Consider the following 19,426-nt stretch of genomic DNA (forward strand, 5'->3'; position numbering starts at 1 on the left):
AATAAAACTGAAAATGTCATAATGCCTCTGTATCGCTCCAAGGTGAGCCTGCACCTTGAATACTGTGTACAATTCTGGTCACCGCATCTCAAAAAAATGTAGTTGCAATGGAGAAGGTACAGAGAAGGGCTACCAAAATGATAAAGGGGATGGAACAGCTCCCCTATCAGGAAAGACTAAAGATGTTAGGACTTTTCAGCTTAGAGAAGAGATGGCTGAGGGGGGATATGATAGAGGTATTTAAAATCATGAGAGGTCTAGAATGGGTAAATGTGAATCGGTTATTTACTCTTTCGGATAATAGAAGGACTAGGGGGCACCTCATGAAGTTAGCATGTGACACATTTAAAACTAATTGAAGAAAGTTCTTTTTCACTCAATGCACAATTAAACTCTGGAATTTGTTGCCAGGGGATGTGATTAGTGCAGTTAGTGTAGCTGGGTTTAAAAAAAGGTTTGGATAAGTTCTTGGAGAAGTACATTACCTGCTATTAATTAAGTTGACTTAGAAAATAGCCACTGCTGTTACTAGCATCAGTAACAGGGGATAGACTTGGGTTTTGGGTACTTGCCAGGTTCTTATGGCCTGGATTGGCCACTGTTGGAAACAGGATGCTGGGCTTGATGGACCCTTGGTCTGACCCAGTATGGCATGTTCTTATGTTCCCATTTATGCTATGCCGATTGAAGAAATGTTTAATTTCAGATGTTTTGTGGCAGGTACCCCCAATCACATTCCCTTAACTGCTATTTATTCAGTTACAAAAGCTGTTTAAACATTTTGAGTCTACATTAAAAATGTTTGTTTATGTAATAGCTGATGGATACTCTCCTGTTATGCCTCCATGTGGAACTAAGATGTCACTTCCTTATAAATGGCACATTTTATCACTAATGCAGATGACTTCTAGATATTTGTAAACCAGTGAAATTGACCCAGCTTTTCATATCATGACACAGCTAAAAAGTATTTCTCATTGCACTGCATCTATGAAGCTGGACCTACACCACACAATACAGGTGCATTAGATAGAAGTGGTGACCAGGGCGGTAGCACATCACATTTGGCATTAATCCAAGACAGCTGCAATGTTGCCACATGGTCAACTCTATTTATTTATGCATTTATTCTACATGATTGGTTGCATATCTTATATATAGTAACCTACTTCTACAATCATTAAGGGTGGTTTTTACAAACTCCAGATCCTCAAAAAGCTTAAACCCATGCTTCACTCAAGACTTCTGCATAGTCCTACAAGCGACAATGCTATAAAAAATGGACTACTGTAACTCCTTACTTCTAGGCCTCCCCTACGCTACTATTAGACCCCTGGAAATGCTAGAGAACGCTATGGCAAGAATCCTTACAAACACACGTAAATCCGACCACCTCACCCCTATACTTAAGGAACTCCACTGGCTTCCCATTTTGTCCTGCATCAAATACAAAACCCTAACATTCACAACTCCCTGCACAATCACAATTACTCCTGGCTTGAGGATCCCCTTCGCTTTCATTCCTCCATTTGTCCCAAGAGAAACACACTCTCAGGCACCCTCCACACCCCCTCCCTCAAAAGTGATCACCACTCCTCCACCAGAGAGAGAGCACTATCTATTGCAGGCCCCTCCTTCTGGAACTCTATGCCAGCTGAACTTTGTTGAGAACCATGCTTTCGAAAATTCAAAACTGGGGTAAAAACATGGCTCTTCAAATTGGCCCACCCTGACTCTGATCTTACATAGCCCCCTACCCCCTCCCCTCATTTCCCTCCCTAAGACAAGGCTTTTCAGTGTATATAGTGCCTTTTTTTCTTGCTTTTTGGTGCATATATTTTACATAGTGTGTATATTTTACATAATGTATAAGAGTTCTCCAATTTGTATAAAGTTGAGCGCAGTGCCTTCCTCGGAAAGCAGTTTACCACGTTATATTGTAACTCTCGCGGTGGCTCCCTTTCAGTCACTGGTCCTTTCCTTCCCTGCCTATGTTTCCTCCTTTTCCTTGTCTCTCCTTTTCCAACTGCTCCCTCTTCCCTCCCCCTGGTTTTATGTATTTTCCTCCTTCCTGTCACATTGTAAACCGACATGATGTACCCATGAATGTCGGTATATTAAAAGCCAATAAATAGATAAATACAATAAAAAACAGAATCATAAAACACAAAATGGTTTTATTTAGTTTATGCATTTATTTAATACTAAATGAAAATATCTTTTTTAAACAGCACTAAATAAAAGATAAAATCAAACATAAGCCATCAGTAAAACAAAATATTCAAAAGTGAAAACAAAATGGAAAAAAGGGTTGTGATAATATGAGTTATGTTAATGGCTTAAGAGTGGAAGAAGCAAGAAAAGGTTTGATTAATAAAATGCAAAAAGAAATATGAATGTTGTAACAGTTGCAAAAGTTATTTGAAAAAGAAAGTTTAATCAATATGGAGAGCTAGGGTAATGTTGACCTTTCCAACTTCAACTGTATTACCAGCCATAATGGGGGGGGGGGTGAAAACAGAGTAATGGCATATCTGCTCCAGCACCTTATTGTTTCAGAGTTTTCTAGATTAACCTTTCCTTTGGAGGATTTCAGCCAATTGGCCACCTCTGTCAAGCAGTTATTGATTTTAGTGGGAGAAAAGGAAGAATACATACTTTTACAAAGCATTACTGTCTGGGTAAGGACTCACCTAATGACAGTTAATTTTGACAAGCGGTGCTTAATATTTTTAAAGAAAAGAAACAAACTTCCCACAATACACAATGTGTTGCCAAGAAACCATTGAAAGAATTACTTCAAGGCCGCCCTCAGCTGGGCCTCCTCCTTTGTGAGGCTATTTCTTGTGCTTGTGTATGGAAACAAAGTAGATTACCTGTAACAGTTGATCTCCATGAAAAGCAAAACAAACAGCCACACCGTCCCTCCCAATTTCCCCAGGAACATTAAACCAGGGTTGGAAAGAGATGGAGGAGACTCGTGCATGAGGATGCTAGCACAGGACCGTTCGCATCTGCTGCGAGTGTAAATTGGAACTTTGCTGGGCGAATTCGCTGCTGCCAAAAGACGGCTCCCCTCTTCTGTGTCTGTTTGTTTTGCCGTCTGCGGCGAATACCTGCTACGTTAAGGAACTTCGCTTTAGTATTGCGGTTATGTAATTTCCCCCCCTCTTATACATTTAACCACGTCGTTCATTAGTTTGGCAACGTGTCCTACGAATAAAAGTTTCCTGAATCTGCCAATTCCCGACTGACTTAATAGTAGCACCGGAGAGCGGCTGGAGGACATAGGCAAGGTAAGCCCCACTGCCGCCTCAGGCGGTGCTCCCCTCTCCCCCGAGGTGTGAGACAATCTCTGCAGCAGGGTTGCCAGGTTTTCATGAAAGAACAAGCACTTTTTTCCAAAAAAACAAGCCCAAAAAAAGCCCAAAACACGTGAAATTGAAACACCAATGTCTGTGAGTCGCATAGATGACAAAGGAGCTTAGCTTTTTGCATGTTTCTCTGTTTTAGCATGTTGCAGAAGGTCTGCATGATGTGCACGAATGTCACACTTGCAAAATTTGCACGTAGCCTTATTCTCATTGCTGAAAACAGGCTGAATCCATGCTTTTAGTTCATGTTCCTCTTCCCATGCTTTGCAGTACTTTACTGTATTTAGCCCAGTTCTTTACTGTAGCCATAGTAGATCAAAACCATCTAGTAGTGTAGCAGCCAAGGACGGAAACAGTAGGTATAGACTGGCTTTCTTACAGAGATGATCTTCTGCAGGGAGAAGAAACGAAAGAGAAAAAAAAAAGGCAGAATTAGAGGAAAGCAAAAGTGGTGTAGAAAAATAGCATTACAAGTTTCCATGTCACACTTTTTTTACCTGTAGTCAGCAGGTATGGACAAGCTTTCTTTTTGTCAAAATAAGGGTTTTGTTTTTTTTTTTTTATAAAAGGTGATCAGCTACAGGGAAGAAATGAGAAAAAAAAATAGATGAAATCAAGTGGAGTAGAACAAATTGGAGAAATTACTTACCTGATAATTTCGTTTTCCTTAGTGTAGACAGATGGACTCAGGACCAATGGGTATAGTGTACTCCTGATAGCAGCTGGAGACGGATCAGATTTCAATCTGACGTCAGCCCCTAGTACAGTGATGGCTAACCTTTTGCGCTCTGTCAAAATTCATAAAAAGACAGAGCATAACTCAGGTGGTGTGTCACTTCTAGAAAAATCCATAATTTTGTGATATTTGTAGCTCTAATAAAACGGAAAATGTCATAATGCCTCTGTATCACTCCATGGTGAGACCGCACCTTGAATACTGTGTACAATTCTGGTTGCCGCATCTCAAAAAAAGATATAATTGCGATGGAGAAGGTACAGAGAAGGGCTACCAAAATGATAAGGGGAATGGAACAACTCCCCTATGAGGAAAGACTAAAGAGGTTAGGACTTTTCAGCTTGGAGAAGAGACGACTGAGGGGGGGATATGATAGAGGTGTTTAAAATCATGAGAGGTCTAAAACGGGTAGATGTGAATCGATTATTTACTCTTTCGGATAGTAGAAAGACTAGGGGGCACTCCATGAAGTTAGCACATTTAAAACTAATCGGAGAAAGTTCTTTTTTACTCAACGCACAATTAAACTCTGGAATTTGTTGCCAGAGAATGTGGTTAGTGCAGTTAGTATAGCTGTGTTTAAAAAAGGATTGGATGCTCCTGATATCGGCTCAAATCGTCCCCATCTACTTTAGATCACGCATAATCCTGCTACAGGTACTTACCCTTCATGTCGATAGACAATTTTATGCTAAAAGGTGCGACCAATATGCCCCTTCGAGGCGGCAAAAGGGAAAAAGAGAAATAGAGTGCCGCTGGGCCCAAAATGGCCGACAACCTCGTGCGACCGGCTACACCGGCGTCCCCAAGTGCACTTATACAACATGCTGACTTAATTTCGAGTGTTACAAGTGCAGTAGTTGCAGCACTAGACGGGAGGTTTACGGACTTATCCACCGAATTCAAAGAACTTAAAGCCTCCTTTATTGAACTTGGCCCGAGAGTAGCTGCAGCGGAGGAACGCATTTCTTCCCTTGAAGACGAGCGGCAGGCAGACCATAACAAACTTCAGAAACTAGAACAAACGGTGACGTCTCAGGCTGAAAAAATTGACGATTTAGAGAACAGGGCACGGCGCAACAACTTACGGTTTGCCGGGATACCGGAGGACGTGGGTGACGCAAATCTTGAATCGGAGTTAGAAAAATGGCTCCCTGCTGCATTAGGCATTGAAAATTTACAACAACCATTTCAAATTGAGCGGGCCCATCGTCTCGGGCGGAGACGGGAGGGAGATCAGAGACCAAGGATTGTTATCGCGAAACTGCTCAATTGGTCCCAGAAGCAGCGAATCATGCAGGCTTACAGGGCATGTCCCTCTCTAAAATATAAGGACTGTGACATACGTATATTTCAAGATTTCTCGGCCTCTCTGGCGCAGAAAAGGAAACAATTCAGCCCGTTGTGCACCGATTTATACAACAAAAATGTCAGGTTTCAAATGGCTTACCCTGCTATCCTGAGATTTAAACATGGAGGCAAGGATCATATTTTCACGGAGGTAGAAGCTGCAAAACTTTACATAGCCACTATTTCTGGCTAAAGACTTTCCACTAAGATGGCGGACTATTCATTATTCTTACTGGAGAATTCTGCTTTCGCAGCTAAGGAGTGATTATTATAATGGTCTCTCTTGTGGATGGATACAATTATGGAGCTCAGGACTGTTTTCTTTTTTTTTCTCTGCTCCTTCTGATACTGCTTACACCAGGATTTTTTTTTTTCTTTTTTTCCGGAGCTAATGCACAATGTGACAGAATTACACCGACGAACCACTTGTTACCGTTGAATCCCAGTTTTAAGGATATGGTTATCGGTAATACAGTATCTTTGGTGCCTATACTGACAAAGAGCTGGTCCTTGGACTCTGTTATGCACTTTTGCAGTTTTCCAAGATCCCAGTGACATTTTATGTTGATCTTTTCATGTTACCAAAACAAATGTGTTTTCATATTGCATGTTCTAATGTTTCTTACCATGTTGGTTAACGTTTAATACATTTCATGTTTGGTTTGACCTCACATTGTATAATGCCGGACGGGAGGGCGGGGTCACGACGCATCTAATACGTGCCCCCTGTATTTCCTCTTCAGGAAATAACATGAGGAAGTTCTGTTACCTACGGGTTGGGGGAAGGGTTCGGGAGGGTGGGCAGGGGGTAGGGAGTTATAACAGTGCAGAGATTTCCAACTTTTCTCAGCGAGACCAGACTAGATACAGGCTACAATACACTCATGCACACACTCGGAGGCAGGGGCTTTCACAGCACCGGATCTTTTCAGGGAGGGTTCAGGCTGGGGAACCCATCCCTTCTACCTACTTTCAATGTCTATGGCACTTTTTGACATGGTGCAATGAGTAGGAACTATATTAAGCTAGCAAGTTTGAATGTCAATGGACTTGGACACCCTGTAAAGAGGACAAAAGTCTACCAATCTCTTAAAAGAGCCTCCGCACACATTGTCTGTCTTCAGGAGACACACCTCACAGCAGCCGAAAGTTCTAAACTGCGCAGAGATTGGGTAGGGCAATGCTATTTTGCTGCGGCGGTGGGCAAAAAAGCGGGTGTAGCAATCTTAATACACAAGAACCTCTCTTTTCAGCTCATCAAGCAGATAGCAGACCCGGAGGGTCGGTACATTTTGGTTTCTGGGAAATTGAATGGCAAGGACATCACAATCCTCAACCTTTATGGTCCCAATTCCCCCTCAAAAATTTTCTTTACTAAAATATCTAATCTTTTAACTTCACAAGGAGAAGCTAAGGTGATAATAGCGGGAGACTTTAACTCTGTTTCTGACATCTCTATGGACAGGTCTAGCACCCAGAAGTTATTACCTTCTCATTCACCCTCGAGTATTCAGAAGCTTTGCCACTCCTTAAACTTAATAGATTTTTGGAGGGTGCTTCACACAACGGAAAGGGACTATACTCATACTTCCAAGGCTCATGGGACAATGTCCCGCATAGATTATATATTAGGTTCCTCTTCTTTATTTCCCTTTGTTGCAGAGGCGAACATAGGATCCCCAGGGGTCTCTGACCACGCGTTAATATGGGTGGATCTTAGCTGGGATGATAAGATACCTCAGGCTAGATGGTGGAAGTTCCCCTCTTACATGAGAGAGGATCAGGGATTTCAAACGTACCTTAAAGAGAAATGGAAACAATTTTGTGAGGCTAACCGGGAGCATGTAGATAACCCCGAACTTTTTTGGCAAACCAGTAAAGTAGTCCTGAGAGGTGAAATCATTTCTTTCTTGCGGCATAGGAACAAAACTCTGAATGCTGATATTCTTAGCTTAGACCAACAATTGAAAAAGGACAAGTTAGAGATGATTCAAAATTCTACTCCTACCACCAGATCTAGATATTACAAAACCTTGGGAACTCTACAAAGTCTCTTGCAGCAGAAGGCCATTAAATCCTTACACTTCAAAGAACACTCTTTCTTTCGTTTTGGAAACAAATCGGGGAAACTGCTGGCCAATTTAGTTAGGCTCCGCCATAGTAAATCTTATATAGAAAAACTGAGATCCCCCCAAGGGCTTTGGGCTACCAAAGGGGAAGATATAGCTGAAATCCTGCGCACTTTCTACAAGAACCTGTATACTGAGGATAGACAAGGAGGTTCTAAGGAGGAAGATCTGTTCTTCCGCAATATTCACCTACCCTCTCTCACAGAGCATCAGAAAGAGAGATTGAACGCTCCTATTCTCCCCCAGGAGGTTCTGTCGGTTATACAAAAAAGTAAGTCGGGTAAGGCTCCCGGCCCGGATGGGTTCTCCTACGATTACTACAAAATTTTAGGGGAGGTTATAACGAATCCGTTAACTGCTTTTTACCAAAATGCTTTACATGTTGATCATTTTCCTGAGGACTTTAACAAGGCCTACATCACGGTTCTCCCTAAGCCGGGCAAGGATCCGGGTCAACCAGCCTCCTATCGCCCAATCTCTCTGTTAAACTGCGACCTCAAACTCCTGGCTAATGTATTGGCGACTCGGATGAGCATGGTCCTGCCAGATTTAATTTCCCTCCACCAGGTGGGTTTTGTTAAAGGACGTGCAGCCAGCATGCATATTATCAAATTGCTCACAGCTATACAACACTGCCAAACCCATAAAATTCCAGCAATGGCTGTAAGTTTTGACTCAGAGAAGGCATTTGACAGAGTTTCCTGGGAATACCTTTTTTCCATTATGGACCGTTTCGGGTTTCAAGGCACTATTATGTCATACCTATCCCTTCTTTATTATCACCCCACATCCCACATTTTGGCTAATGGGCTCCTCTCTAAAGCCTTCACCCCACACAGAGGAGTTCGGCAGGGATGCCCCCTTTCCCCGTTGTTATACATATTGGCCATAGACCCTCTTCTCCGCACTATTTCTCTGGACGCTGGTATCCCCGGTTTGGAATTTTCAAACCAACCGTTTAAAATTGCAGCTTTTGCTGATGACATACTTATCTTCCTCACACAACCACAGGTGGCTCTTCCTCGGGTTCTGCTGCATCAGACTAATTATGGGAGTTTCTCTGGCCTCGAAATTAACACTGATAAGTCGGAAGCCCTAGAAATCTACGGAAACCTTCAACAAACTTGGGGTACTAATTTTCCACTCAAGTGGGCCTCTGGGCCCATCAAATATCTTGGGGTGCAGATTTCCAAAAATTTGGACACACTTCACCATCTAAATATATCCCCACTGCTCAAAAAAATGAAAACACGTCTCCAACAATGGGTCTCCCTACCTCTCTCTCTGACTGGCCGAATTCATCTGCTAAAAATGGTGGAATTACCTAAATGGTTATATGTTCTTCAAATGATGCCTATATGGCTCACGGGAGCTGAATTGCGCAGCATTAATGCACTTATTGGCACCTTTCTGTGGAGAGGTAAAAGAGCACGCTTGGCTCTTAAATACCTAATTTTGAAACCAGAAGAGGGGGGTCTCTCCTGTCCAGATTTCCGGCGTTATAATCTAGTCTGTATGCTACGTCATCTCAGAGACTGGTTGTTACGCACGGAATTCTACTCGCCTACTGCCTTCCTGCAGAGTAGTTTGCAGGGAGTTTCACCAGCTGCCTTAATGCAAATCCACACTAAATACTTGCCACTAGTAGGAAAGAGGTCCCTGGTAATTGACTCTGGTAGAAAAGCGTGGTTTCATTTTTGTAAACTCATAGGCCTTTCGCACACTTTGACTCCTATTATACCCATATGTCACAATCCTATGTTCCCCCCAGGCATGTATCCTTCGGTCTTTCACACCTGGGCCTCAAAGGGAATGTTGTTAGTCTCCCAACTCTTTTACCCTGGGACTACCCAGCTACGTAGTTTTACAGAACTACAAGAACTATTTAATATCCCAAGGCAGGACTTTTATGCTTATCTACAGCTAAGACATTATGCACTGCATGACGACTTTCTTACCATTCAAGGCCCTCAAAGGAGACACGTGGAAACCATATTGGGGGTGCGACTGAAGTCCCGGGTTTCGTGTGCACTTTTCTCCAAGGTTTTACATACTCACCTGGCCCGGAATGCGCATACCGCTATCAGTCTAAGATGGTCAATGGTCCCATTGATGCCGGTAACCTCGGAAATGATAAAAACTTACCTGAAAGCTATTAAAGTAACTTCTGAAAATGTTATACTACGTGAACTCCAATTTAAGTTTATTTGGCAGATTTACTTTTCCACGGTGAGAGCGCATAAGGCCGGTATATGTGCATCTCCTCTCTGTTTAAAGTGTGAGATTGCCCCAGGTGATTTTTTCCATAACTTTTGGTCATGTCCTAAAATTCAAGAGTTCTGGGGTGCTATCCAAGCTCTATGTTCTCAGGTATGCAAATGTTCTATTCCACTATGTCCGTATATATGGTTGATAGGAGGGGACACCTTGGCCCGAGTGGTTGCCGAGTCTGTTAGCTAAACAAACCATATTGGCAAAGTGGACAGTATCTGATACTCCCCATGTTACCCATTGGACCCAGAAAATGACTAAACTGGCCACGTTTGAACGACTAACGGCTAAATCCTCCACTATTAGACATAGGGAGCGAACCACAGCTATATGGTCTGGATTCCTAGCTCATAATTCCTAGTAGCTCTGTCGGTAACTTTTGGGAGTATGGAGTGTATTGTACCTTTAAACGTGGTGGAGCTGGCCACATACCTGAGACCTAAAGAGTGGGCCTGATAAACTGGTCCCCCTAAGTACCTTATAATGGGTGTTAACGTTTTAAATTCTCGTATTATGATCCTAATTCCCTGCTGAGCTTTGATACTTGCCTCTCTAGTCTGTATCTCCTAATTCTGTACTTCTGGTGCGCTGATGTTTGTAATGCACTGCAGGGGGGGCGGGAGGGAGGAGAGGGGGGGGAGAAAATAGAAAATCACAAGAAAATAGAGAATCACAGGAGAAATCGACATGGAAAAGGAACAGAAGAAGCGGACGAGAGTACACTGCGTGGGTATTTGGGGCTTTGTGCATTCACTCCCCTGTGCCATTTTCTGGACAATTTAGATGACTTGGTTTTCATGGGTCCAGGGTCATTTGAAACCCCAGAGGCAGTTTTGGGAGGTTATCCTGTTCAATTTATATATTGTTTACTATGGATTTGGTACAATATGTTATATTTGCCTACCTGTGCGCTTTCTCTTCTGCTACCATGATAATGTACTTAATTGCTGTTCATAATGTCTCTATTGTAACTTTCGTTGCTTCACTTTCAATAAAAAGATGTAACATAAAAAAAAAAAAAGGATTGGATAAGTTCTTGGAGGAGAAGTCCATTACCTGCTATTAAGTTCACTTAGAGAATAGCCACTGCCATTAGCAATGGTTACAAGGAATAGACTTAGTTTTTGGGTACTTGCCAGGTTCTTATGGCCTGGATTGGCCACTGTTGGAAACAGGATGCTGGGCTTGATGGACCCTTGTTCTGACCCAGTATGGCATTTTCTTATGTTCTAATATTAATAACAAAGTTATAATTTTAATATATGTTCTGTATTTATTAATAAAGCAAAAACAAATAATTATTTGCCTTACCTGCTTAGTGACTTTTTTCTGCTGAATTTCATTGGCTAAATCTTCAATTAAAACACTCTGTCCCCCTCCACCAAACTCTCACTCCCCTGGATTTTCTCATACACACTCATGCTCTCACACTCACTGGCTCCCTCAACCCCAGGCAGGCTCCCAGTCACTCTCACACCACTCCCGCTCCATCCTCCAGGCAGGCACCAATTCATTCTCATGCAGGCACCCATGCATTCACACACACATACACCCCCATGCAGAGTCCCATTCATTCACATGCACACACTAAAGGCAGACCCCCCTCTCTTTTGCCAGCAACCTCAGAACCTCTCTCATTCCTCTGCTGCCACTGTCACTGCTGCCGCATGGCTATTGGGGAGGTGCCGATTGCTGCTACTGACACTGATGCCCATTCTGCTGCCTCCTCTGTGCAGGCCCCGTGGGCTTCCATTTTCTCCATGCTGATCTCGTACATTGTGAGATCCGCATAGAGAAAGTGCTATTCTTGCACATTCCCAAAGATTACATGTGCCAATCACTAAAAAGTAATTTAATTTTGTTTTTTTACCTTTGCTGTCTGATCTTCATTTTCTAATTGGTTGGTCACAGGCTTTTTTTCCCCCACCTTTCCTTTATTTTTTTTTGCCAATTCCTTTTATATTGTCTTTTTTTCTGTTTCTTTTCTCTCCATCTTCTTCCCTCAAACACACAGGTTCTCATTCTCACATGCTCTTCTCTCTCATATACACACACACAGGCTCTCACTGGCACATGCTCTCTCTCATACAATCATTCATACACACAGTCTCTCACTGGCACATTCTGTCTGACTCACACACACAGGCTCTCTCTCACTCCCACATGCTGTCTCTGCAAACATTCAAGTCCTCACTCTCACACACAATCTCTCAACTCATCTCATACACGCACACACACACACACACCCTCTACAGACCCTCAGCCTCTCTCTCACCTCTGAGACTCCTCTTCGCGGGTAGTCACAGGATGGGCTCTGCGGCAGCCCTGCTACCAGGCCTCTTCCTCTTCTCGGGCCGCTGCGACTTGGGATTCGCGGCTGCCCGTAAACGCAAGTGCTGCTCCTCTTCTGCACACGCCGATGCTTCACCTCCTTCCAGCCCACGTGGCTCCGGCAACGTTTAGTTCCGGGGCTGCACAGGCAGGAAGGAGGAGGAACATCAGCGCGTTTAAACGTGATCTTTTTCTTCGGGCCGTGGCCCTGCCTATCTGCCTGTCGCTGCGCCCGGGGGCATTACTAAAAAACTAGTTTTAAAGGCTCGGCGCAGCCGATTAAAAAAAAATTCCCGATAGTCCACGAAAGGCTGCGTGTGTCAGCAAAAAATCTCGGTGTCACCTCTGACACGCATGTCATAGGTTAGCCATCACTGCCCTAGTACACATACCCCTGCAGGAAGTGCAGCTCCTCAGTATTCTTCCTTGAAAAGCATTGTGGATATATATGTGACTGACTGACTGATTAACTTCATATTATGGTTAAACTTAACTAACTTGTTAGAACGTTTAAACTCGATTAAACTTGATTAACTTGAACTGATTGGTTGACTATAGCTGGAGACCGCCAGTGTACTCAACCGGAAAGCGTCGACACCGGGCAGGGTGGACGTCTTAGGTAAATAAAGACATGGCTTACCCGTAACTCATTGGCACAGTGCCTCAGGGCAGCCCAGGGTGGGATGCTGAGTCCATCTGTCTACACTAAGGAAAACGAAATTATCAGGTAAGTAATTTCTCCATTTCCTAGCGTGTAGCAGATGGACTCAGGACCAATGGGATGTATAAAAGCTACTCCCGAATCGGGTGGGAGGCTGCCCGGGGTCCACTTAGAATTGTCCTTGTAAATGCCGTGTCCTCCTGAGCCTGTACGTCCAGACGGTAGAATCTGGAGAAAGTGTGGATAGAGGACCACGTTGCCGCTCTGCAGATGTCCGCAGGTGACAGCATTCTAGTCTCTGCCCAGGACACCGCCTAGGCTCTGGTTGAATGGGCCTTGACTTGTAGAGGTGGTGGTTTTCCTGCTTCTACATAGGCCGCCTTAATGACTTCTTTGATCCAGCGGGCAATGGTTGTCCGCAAGGCCGCTTCCCCTTGCCTCTTTCCGCTGTGAAGGACAAAAAGGTGGTCTGTCTTTCGTACCGGTTCCGACCTTTCCAAATATCTGGCTAGGAGTCTGCCGATGTCGAGGTGACGTAGGCTACGGTCTTTTCCCGAGTTCTTCACGCCGTCCATCGTTGGTAGTGCGATGGTTTGATTGAGGTGGAAGTGTGAGACCACTTTACGGAGGAAGGAGGGAACTGTGCGTAGTTGGATGAACCCCGGGGTGAATCTGAAGAACGGTTCACGGCAGGACAGTGCTTGTAGCTCCGAGATGCGGCGGGCCGAACACACGGCCAGCAAGAACACTGTCTTTAAGGTTAACAGACGGAGAGATAGGCCTCGGAGGGGTCTGAAGGCGGATCCCGCTAGGAACTCCAAGACGAGGTTGAGGTTCCACAGAGGTACCGTCCATCTTAGAGGTGGGCGAATGTGTTTGACTCCTTTCAGGAAGCGTGATACATCCGGGTACGAGGCTATGCTGTTGCCCTCGCTCCTGGAGCCATAGCATGACAATGCTGCTATCTGTACCTTGATGGAATTGAGGGACAGACACTGCTGTAGCCCATTCTGTAAGAATTCCAGGCTCATGGGAACTCTGGAGGGGCGTGGCTTGATGTTGTGGTCTTCGCACCAGGCCTTGAAGACTCTCCAAATCCTTATGTACGTTAGAGATGTGGAGAACTTGCGTGCTCGGAGGAGAGTATCTATTACTGCCTCCGAGTATCCGCTCTTCCTCAGTCGAGCCCTCTCAATGGCCAGACCGTAAGCGAGAATTGAGTCGGGTCCTCGTGAAGGATCGGGCCTTGTTGGAGCAGGTCTCTGTGCGGCGGCAGGGGTACTGGGTTCCCTGCCAGCAGTCTTCTCATGTCTGCGTACCAGGTCTTCTTGGCCAATCCGGGGCCACCAGGAGAACTAGTCCCCTGTGTCGCTGTATCTTGTGAATGATTGCGCCCAGCAAGGGCCACGGCGGGAAGGCGTATAGAAGGGTCCCCGGAGGCCAGGGCATCGATCCCCTGGGACTGCGGGTCCCGTCTGCAGCTGAAGTATCTGGGTACTTGAGCGTTGGATCTGCTTGCCAGAAGGTCCATGTTTGGGATCCCCCACCGATTCACTATCATTTGGAAGGCTGTGGATGACAGTTTCCATTCTCCTGGGTTTAGACTTTCTCTGCTGAGGAAGTCTGCCGCGATGTTGTCTTTCCCGGCAATGTGGACGGCCAAGATCTCCTGAAGATTTGCTTCCACCCACGCCATCAGGAGGTCTATTTCTAGGGACACCTGTTGGCTTCTGGTTCCGCCCTGTCGGTTGATGTAGGCCACCGTCGTGGCGTCGTCCGACATCAGTCAGACCGCTTTGCCTCGAAGTCTGTGGGCAAACCGCAGACAGGCTAATCTGGCTGCCCGCGCTTCTAGGTGGTTGATGTTCCATCCCGCCTCTTCTGCGTTCCACTGCCCTTGGGTGGTCAGCTCTTCGCAGTGTGCTCCCCATCCGTGTAGGCTGGCATCTGTGGTGAGCAGGGTCCAGGTTGGGGAGGATAGGCTTGATCCCCGGCTCAGGTGGCTGTTCTGCAGCCACCACCGTAGCTGGGTCCAGACGCTGCCCGGGAGTGGAAGGCGTACGGTGTAGTTCTGGGACCGTGGACTCCACCGCGTTAGAAGTGAGCGCTGTAGAGGTCTCATTTGTGCTCGCGCCCATGGCACTACTTCCAGCGTGGACGCCATCAGTCCGAGGACTTGCAGGTAATCCCATGCTGTGGGACGAGGAACGCTCAGCAAGGTCTGAAGCCGGCCCCGCAGCTTTGACCTCCTCGCGGGGGTCAGGCTGACCTTGTCTTCCTTGGTGTCGAATTGGACGCCTAGGTATTCCAGCGACTGTGCGGGCTGTAGGGAGCTTTTGTTTATGTTGACTACCCATCCTAGGCTTTCCAGTAGTGCTATGACTCTGCTGGTTGCTTGATGGCTTTCCTCCGGTGACTTCGCCCTGATCAGCCAATCGTCCAGGTAGGGATGAACGAGGATTCCTTCCTTCCTGAGTGTTGCCGCCACTATTACTATTACCTTGGTGAACGTCCGGGGTTCTGTGGCTAACCCGAAGGGTAGTGCCCGGAACTGATAGTGACGATTCAGGACCTTGAAGTGTAGGAAGCGCTGGTGTTCCTGATGCATTGGGATGTGTAAGTAGGCCTCCGACAGATCCAGGGATGTGAGGAACTCTCCTGGTTGTATTGCCCGTATGACGGATCGTAAGGTTTCCATGCGGAAGCGGGGAACCCTTAGGTGGCGGTTGACCGACTTTAGGTCCAGGATGGGCATGAATATGCCCTCTTTCTTGGGTACAATGAAGTAAATGGAGTAATGTCCAGTATTCATTTCCCGTATAGGCACTGGGGTTATGGCCTCGAGGGTCAGAAGCCTGTTCAGTGTAGCTTCCACTGCCGCCCTCTTGAGGGGGTCGTGGCAGGGAGATTCCACGAATTTGTCGGGGGAAGTTCGAATGAAGTCCAGGTAGTACCCCTCCCGGATGATGGCCAGGACCCATTTGTCCGTAGTTATCTCGACCCATATGCGGTAGAATAAGGCTAGTCTGCCCCTATAGCATCTTCCCTTGGATGGGTCGGCTGATTCTCATTGTGGGGTGCAGCCGGAGCCTGCACCCGCACTGGTTCCTCTCTTGGTGTGCTTGTTCCGAAAGGACTGGCTCCTGCTCGTAGGGTGGGGTGCTCGATAGTTGCTTTTGAAAGGGTTGAAGCGCTGTGAGCTTCTGCCTCTGGCGGATCTGTGGAAGGGACGCTGGTTTCTCTTCGTCTTGTCTTCCGGCAGGCGCGGTAATGGGGAGTCACCCCATTTGTTGGCCAGTTTCTCTAGTTCGCTGCCGAAGAGGAGGGATCCTTTGAAGGGCATCTTTGATAGACTCGTCTTGGAAGAGGCGTCTGCCGACCATTTTCGGAGCCAGAGCTGTCTTCTGGCTGCCACAGTGGACGAGACTCCTCTGGCTGTTGTACGCACTAGATCGGAAGCCGCGTCGGTGAGAAAGGACAGAGTTGATTCCATGTCCTCTCCCGGGGTGCTGTTCCTGGCTTGAGATAGGCAGGCACGCGTCACCACGGTGCAGCAGGCCGCAATCTGAAGGGACAGAGCTGCAACCTCGAATGACTGCTTTAGCAAGGCTTCTAGGCGCCGGTCATGAGCGTCCTTGAGCGCCGCTCCTCCCTCCACTGGGATGGTAGTGCGCTTAGCGACCGCGCAGACCATGGCGTCCACACTAGGGCACGCCAGGAGTTCTTTGGTCGCTGGGTCCAGGGAATACATGGCAGACAATGCTCGACCCCCTTTGAATGAGGACTCTGGAGCATTCCACTCTAGGTCAATTAGCTGTTGTGCCGCCTGTAAGAGAGGAAAATAGCGAGACGTCTGACGAAGGCCCTCCAGCAGGGGGTTCATTCTAGGTTCCCTTGAGGGCCCTTGGCCCGGGATAGCGAGTTCCGTTAGACATTGGGATACTAGGTCCGGGAGCTCATCCTTTGTGAAGAAGCGTCTCATGGTTCGGTGTGGCTCTGTCCCCGGGGGGAGTTCCCCTTCTTCCAGGGGCTCAATTTCCTCTTCAGAGTGGTCTGTGTCCTCGTAGGCGGAACTTCTGGACGGTGTGGACCTGTGCCTAGGCCTAGAGGGTCCTGGGGCATGAGGGTCCTCCGGAGGCGCCTGTGGCTGGACCTCCCGGGGTTCAGTTTGCATCCTGAGAAAGGCGTGAATCCCCTTGAACAGCTCCACCCACGATATCGAAGCTGGGTCTAAGTTGAGGGGCGCTGGTTCTCTGGGAGTCCCCGAGTGCGGGGTGGACTCCCTGGGGCCTGCTAGGTCCGGGGTGCCCCCTGAAGAGCTAGCATTGGGCCCTGGCTGGAATGGCCCTGGCCTGGATCTCCCAGGGCCTCCTCCAATGTACGGACAGGGCGTCGGCCTCCTCGCTCTGTGCGGCTCTGACGTGGCATGCTTGGCAGAGGCCTTGCGCTTTTATGCCCGACTCTGGAGCTGCCATGACTGTGGCCGCGTGAGCTCTTGTGCGCTCCAGTGCGCCTCAGATATGCGCTGAGATGTGCGCCTAGCCGCAGATATGCGCCTTGTTCCGTGCGCGCAACTTATGCTCGTGAGGTATTATGTGCGCCTAAGTTTATGCGCACAAATATGCTCGTGAGGTATTATGTGCGCCTAAGTTTATGCGCACAAGGGACTTGTGCGCTCGAGTTGAACGGCGAGGCGGGTCAAGATGGCGACCTCCTCGGAGGGTCTCAACGTGGGTAGACCCTCGGGAACAGCCGGGGCCTAGCCCTGCTAGGGTGGATCAACCCAGCGGCACTGGCTCCGATCAGCAGCCTGTGCTCCTCTTCGATCCTCGGAGACTGTTTACATAGAAGATTTCTACCTTACCTTGTCTTCGGCGCTTCCCGGTTTCGTCCCGGGCGGTCTCCGGCTGCGGGGGGAGAGGGCAAATACCTTCATCGCCGCGCTCGAGGAATGCACCCGCTGCCTCTCAACCGTGCCCGAAATCAGGGGCTAAGTCCCTGCTGAGATTTGGCCACCGGACCGAGGCTCACCTCTGAGGGACCACGGAAATCACCTCAGGAATTTCAACTGGGGGAGGGACCCGAGGGTATCACCGCAGGAGAGCGGGGCTAGTCTTCAGGTAAACTTTTCTTCTTAAATTTGGGTTTTTCCTTGAATTTTGGTTCTAACGCTCAGAGAGCATGCAGATAGTCCCTAACTGCTTTGGAGACGGAAAATACTGAGGAGCTGCACTTCCTGCAGGGGTATATGTACTAGGGGCTGACGTCAGATTGAAATCTGATCTGTCTCCAACTACTAACAGGAGTACACTATACCCATTGGTCCTGAGTCCATCTGCTACACGCTAGGAAATAAAAGATACCAACCCCTCACACTTATTCCCCTCTCCGAGCACATCCCTGGCCCCCACACACTCACTCATTCCCATCTCCCCACCCCCCTCCGAGCACATCCCTGGCCCCCACACACTCACTCATTCCCCTCTCCCCACCCCCTCCGAGCACATCCCTGGCTCCCACACACTCACTCATTCCCCCCTCCGAGCACATCCCTGACTCCCACACACTCACTCATTCCCCTCTCCCCACCCCCCTCCGAGCACATCCCTGGCCCCCACACACTCACTCATTCCCCCCTCCGAGCACATCCCTGGCCCCCCACACACTCACTCATTCCCCTCTCCGAGCACATCCCTGGCCCCCCACACACTCACTCATTCCCCTCTCCGAGCACATCCCTGGCCCCCCACACACTCACTCATTCCCCTCTCCGAGCACATCCCTGGCCCCCCACACACTCACTCATTCCCCTCTCCGAGCACATCCCTGGCCCCCCACACACTCACTCATTCCCCTCTCCGAGCACATCCCTGGCCCCCCACACACTCACTCATTCCCCTCGCCCCACCCCCCTCCGAGCACATCCCTGGCCCCCACACACTCACTCATTCCCCTCTCTGAGCACATCCCTTCCCCCCCCCCCACACTCACTCATTCCCATCTCCCCACCCCTCTCCGAGCACATCCCTGGCCCCCACACTCTCATTCATTCCCCTCTCCCCCCCCCACACACACACACTCACTCCCCTCTCCCCACCCCCCTCCCAGCACATCTCTGGCCCCCACACTCTCACTCATTCCCCTCTCCCCACCCCCTTCCAAGCACATCTCTGGCCCCCACACTCTCATTCATTCCCCTCTCCCCACCCCCCTCCCAGCACATCTCTGGCCCCCACACTCTCACTCATTCCCCTCTCCCCACCCCCTTCCAAGCACATCTCTGGCCCCCACACTCTCATTCATTCCCCTCTCCCCACCCCCCTCCAAGCACATCTCTGGCCCCCACACTCTCATTCATTCCCCTCTCCTCACCCCCCTCCAAGCACATCTCTGGCCCCCCACACTCTCATTCCCCCCTCCCAACATACTAATTCCTCCCCTCCTGATACCTGGCTGTAGCTGCACAGTCTGAAGATTCCTTTGCTGTTGCCCTCCAATGCCGTGCTGCTGGCCTTCCCGTTCCAGGTCTGCCAACAAAAATGTGTTCGCGAGGTATCCATCAGCAAGGCTTGCA

The 19,426-nt window shown here is 48.0% G+C and overlaps 1 long non-coding RNA gene across 1 annotated transcript; it reads right to left on the reverse strand.

Annotated features, from left to right (window-relative positions):
• Positions 1 to 2,157: 2,157 nt before the first annotated feature.
• On the reverse strand, positions 2,158 to 4,084 carry LOC115090290. The gene is made up of 2 exons (XR_003856362.1): positions 4,024 to 4,084; positions 2,158 to 3,765 (listed from the first exon to the last, which is right to left on the reverse strand). It is a non-coding gene; the product is annotated as an uncharacterized LOC115090290 (long non-coding RNA).
• Positions 4,085 to 19,426: the final 15,342 nt, after the last annotated feature.

The sequence above is a fragment of the Rhinatrema bivittatum genome, chromosome 4 (assembly GCF_901001135.1).
Source record: "Rhinatrema bivittatum chromosome 4, aRhiBiv1.1, whole genome shotgun sequence".
Taxonomy (NCBI): Eukaryota; Metazoa; Chordata; class Amphibia; order Gymnophiona; family Rhinatrematidae; genus Rhinatrema; species Rhinatrema bivittatum.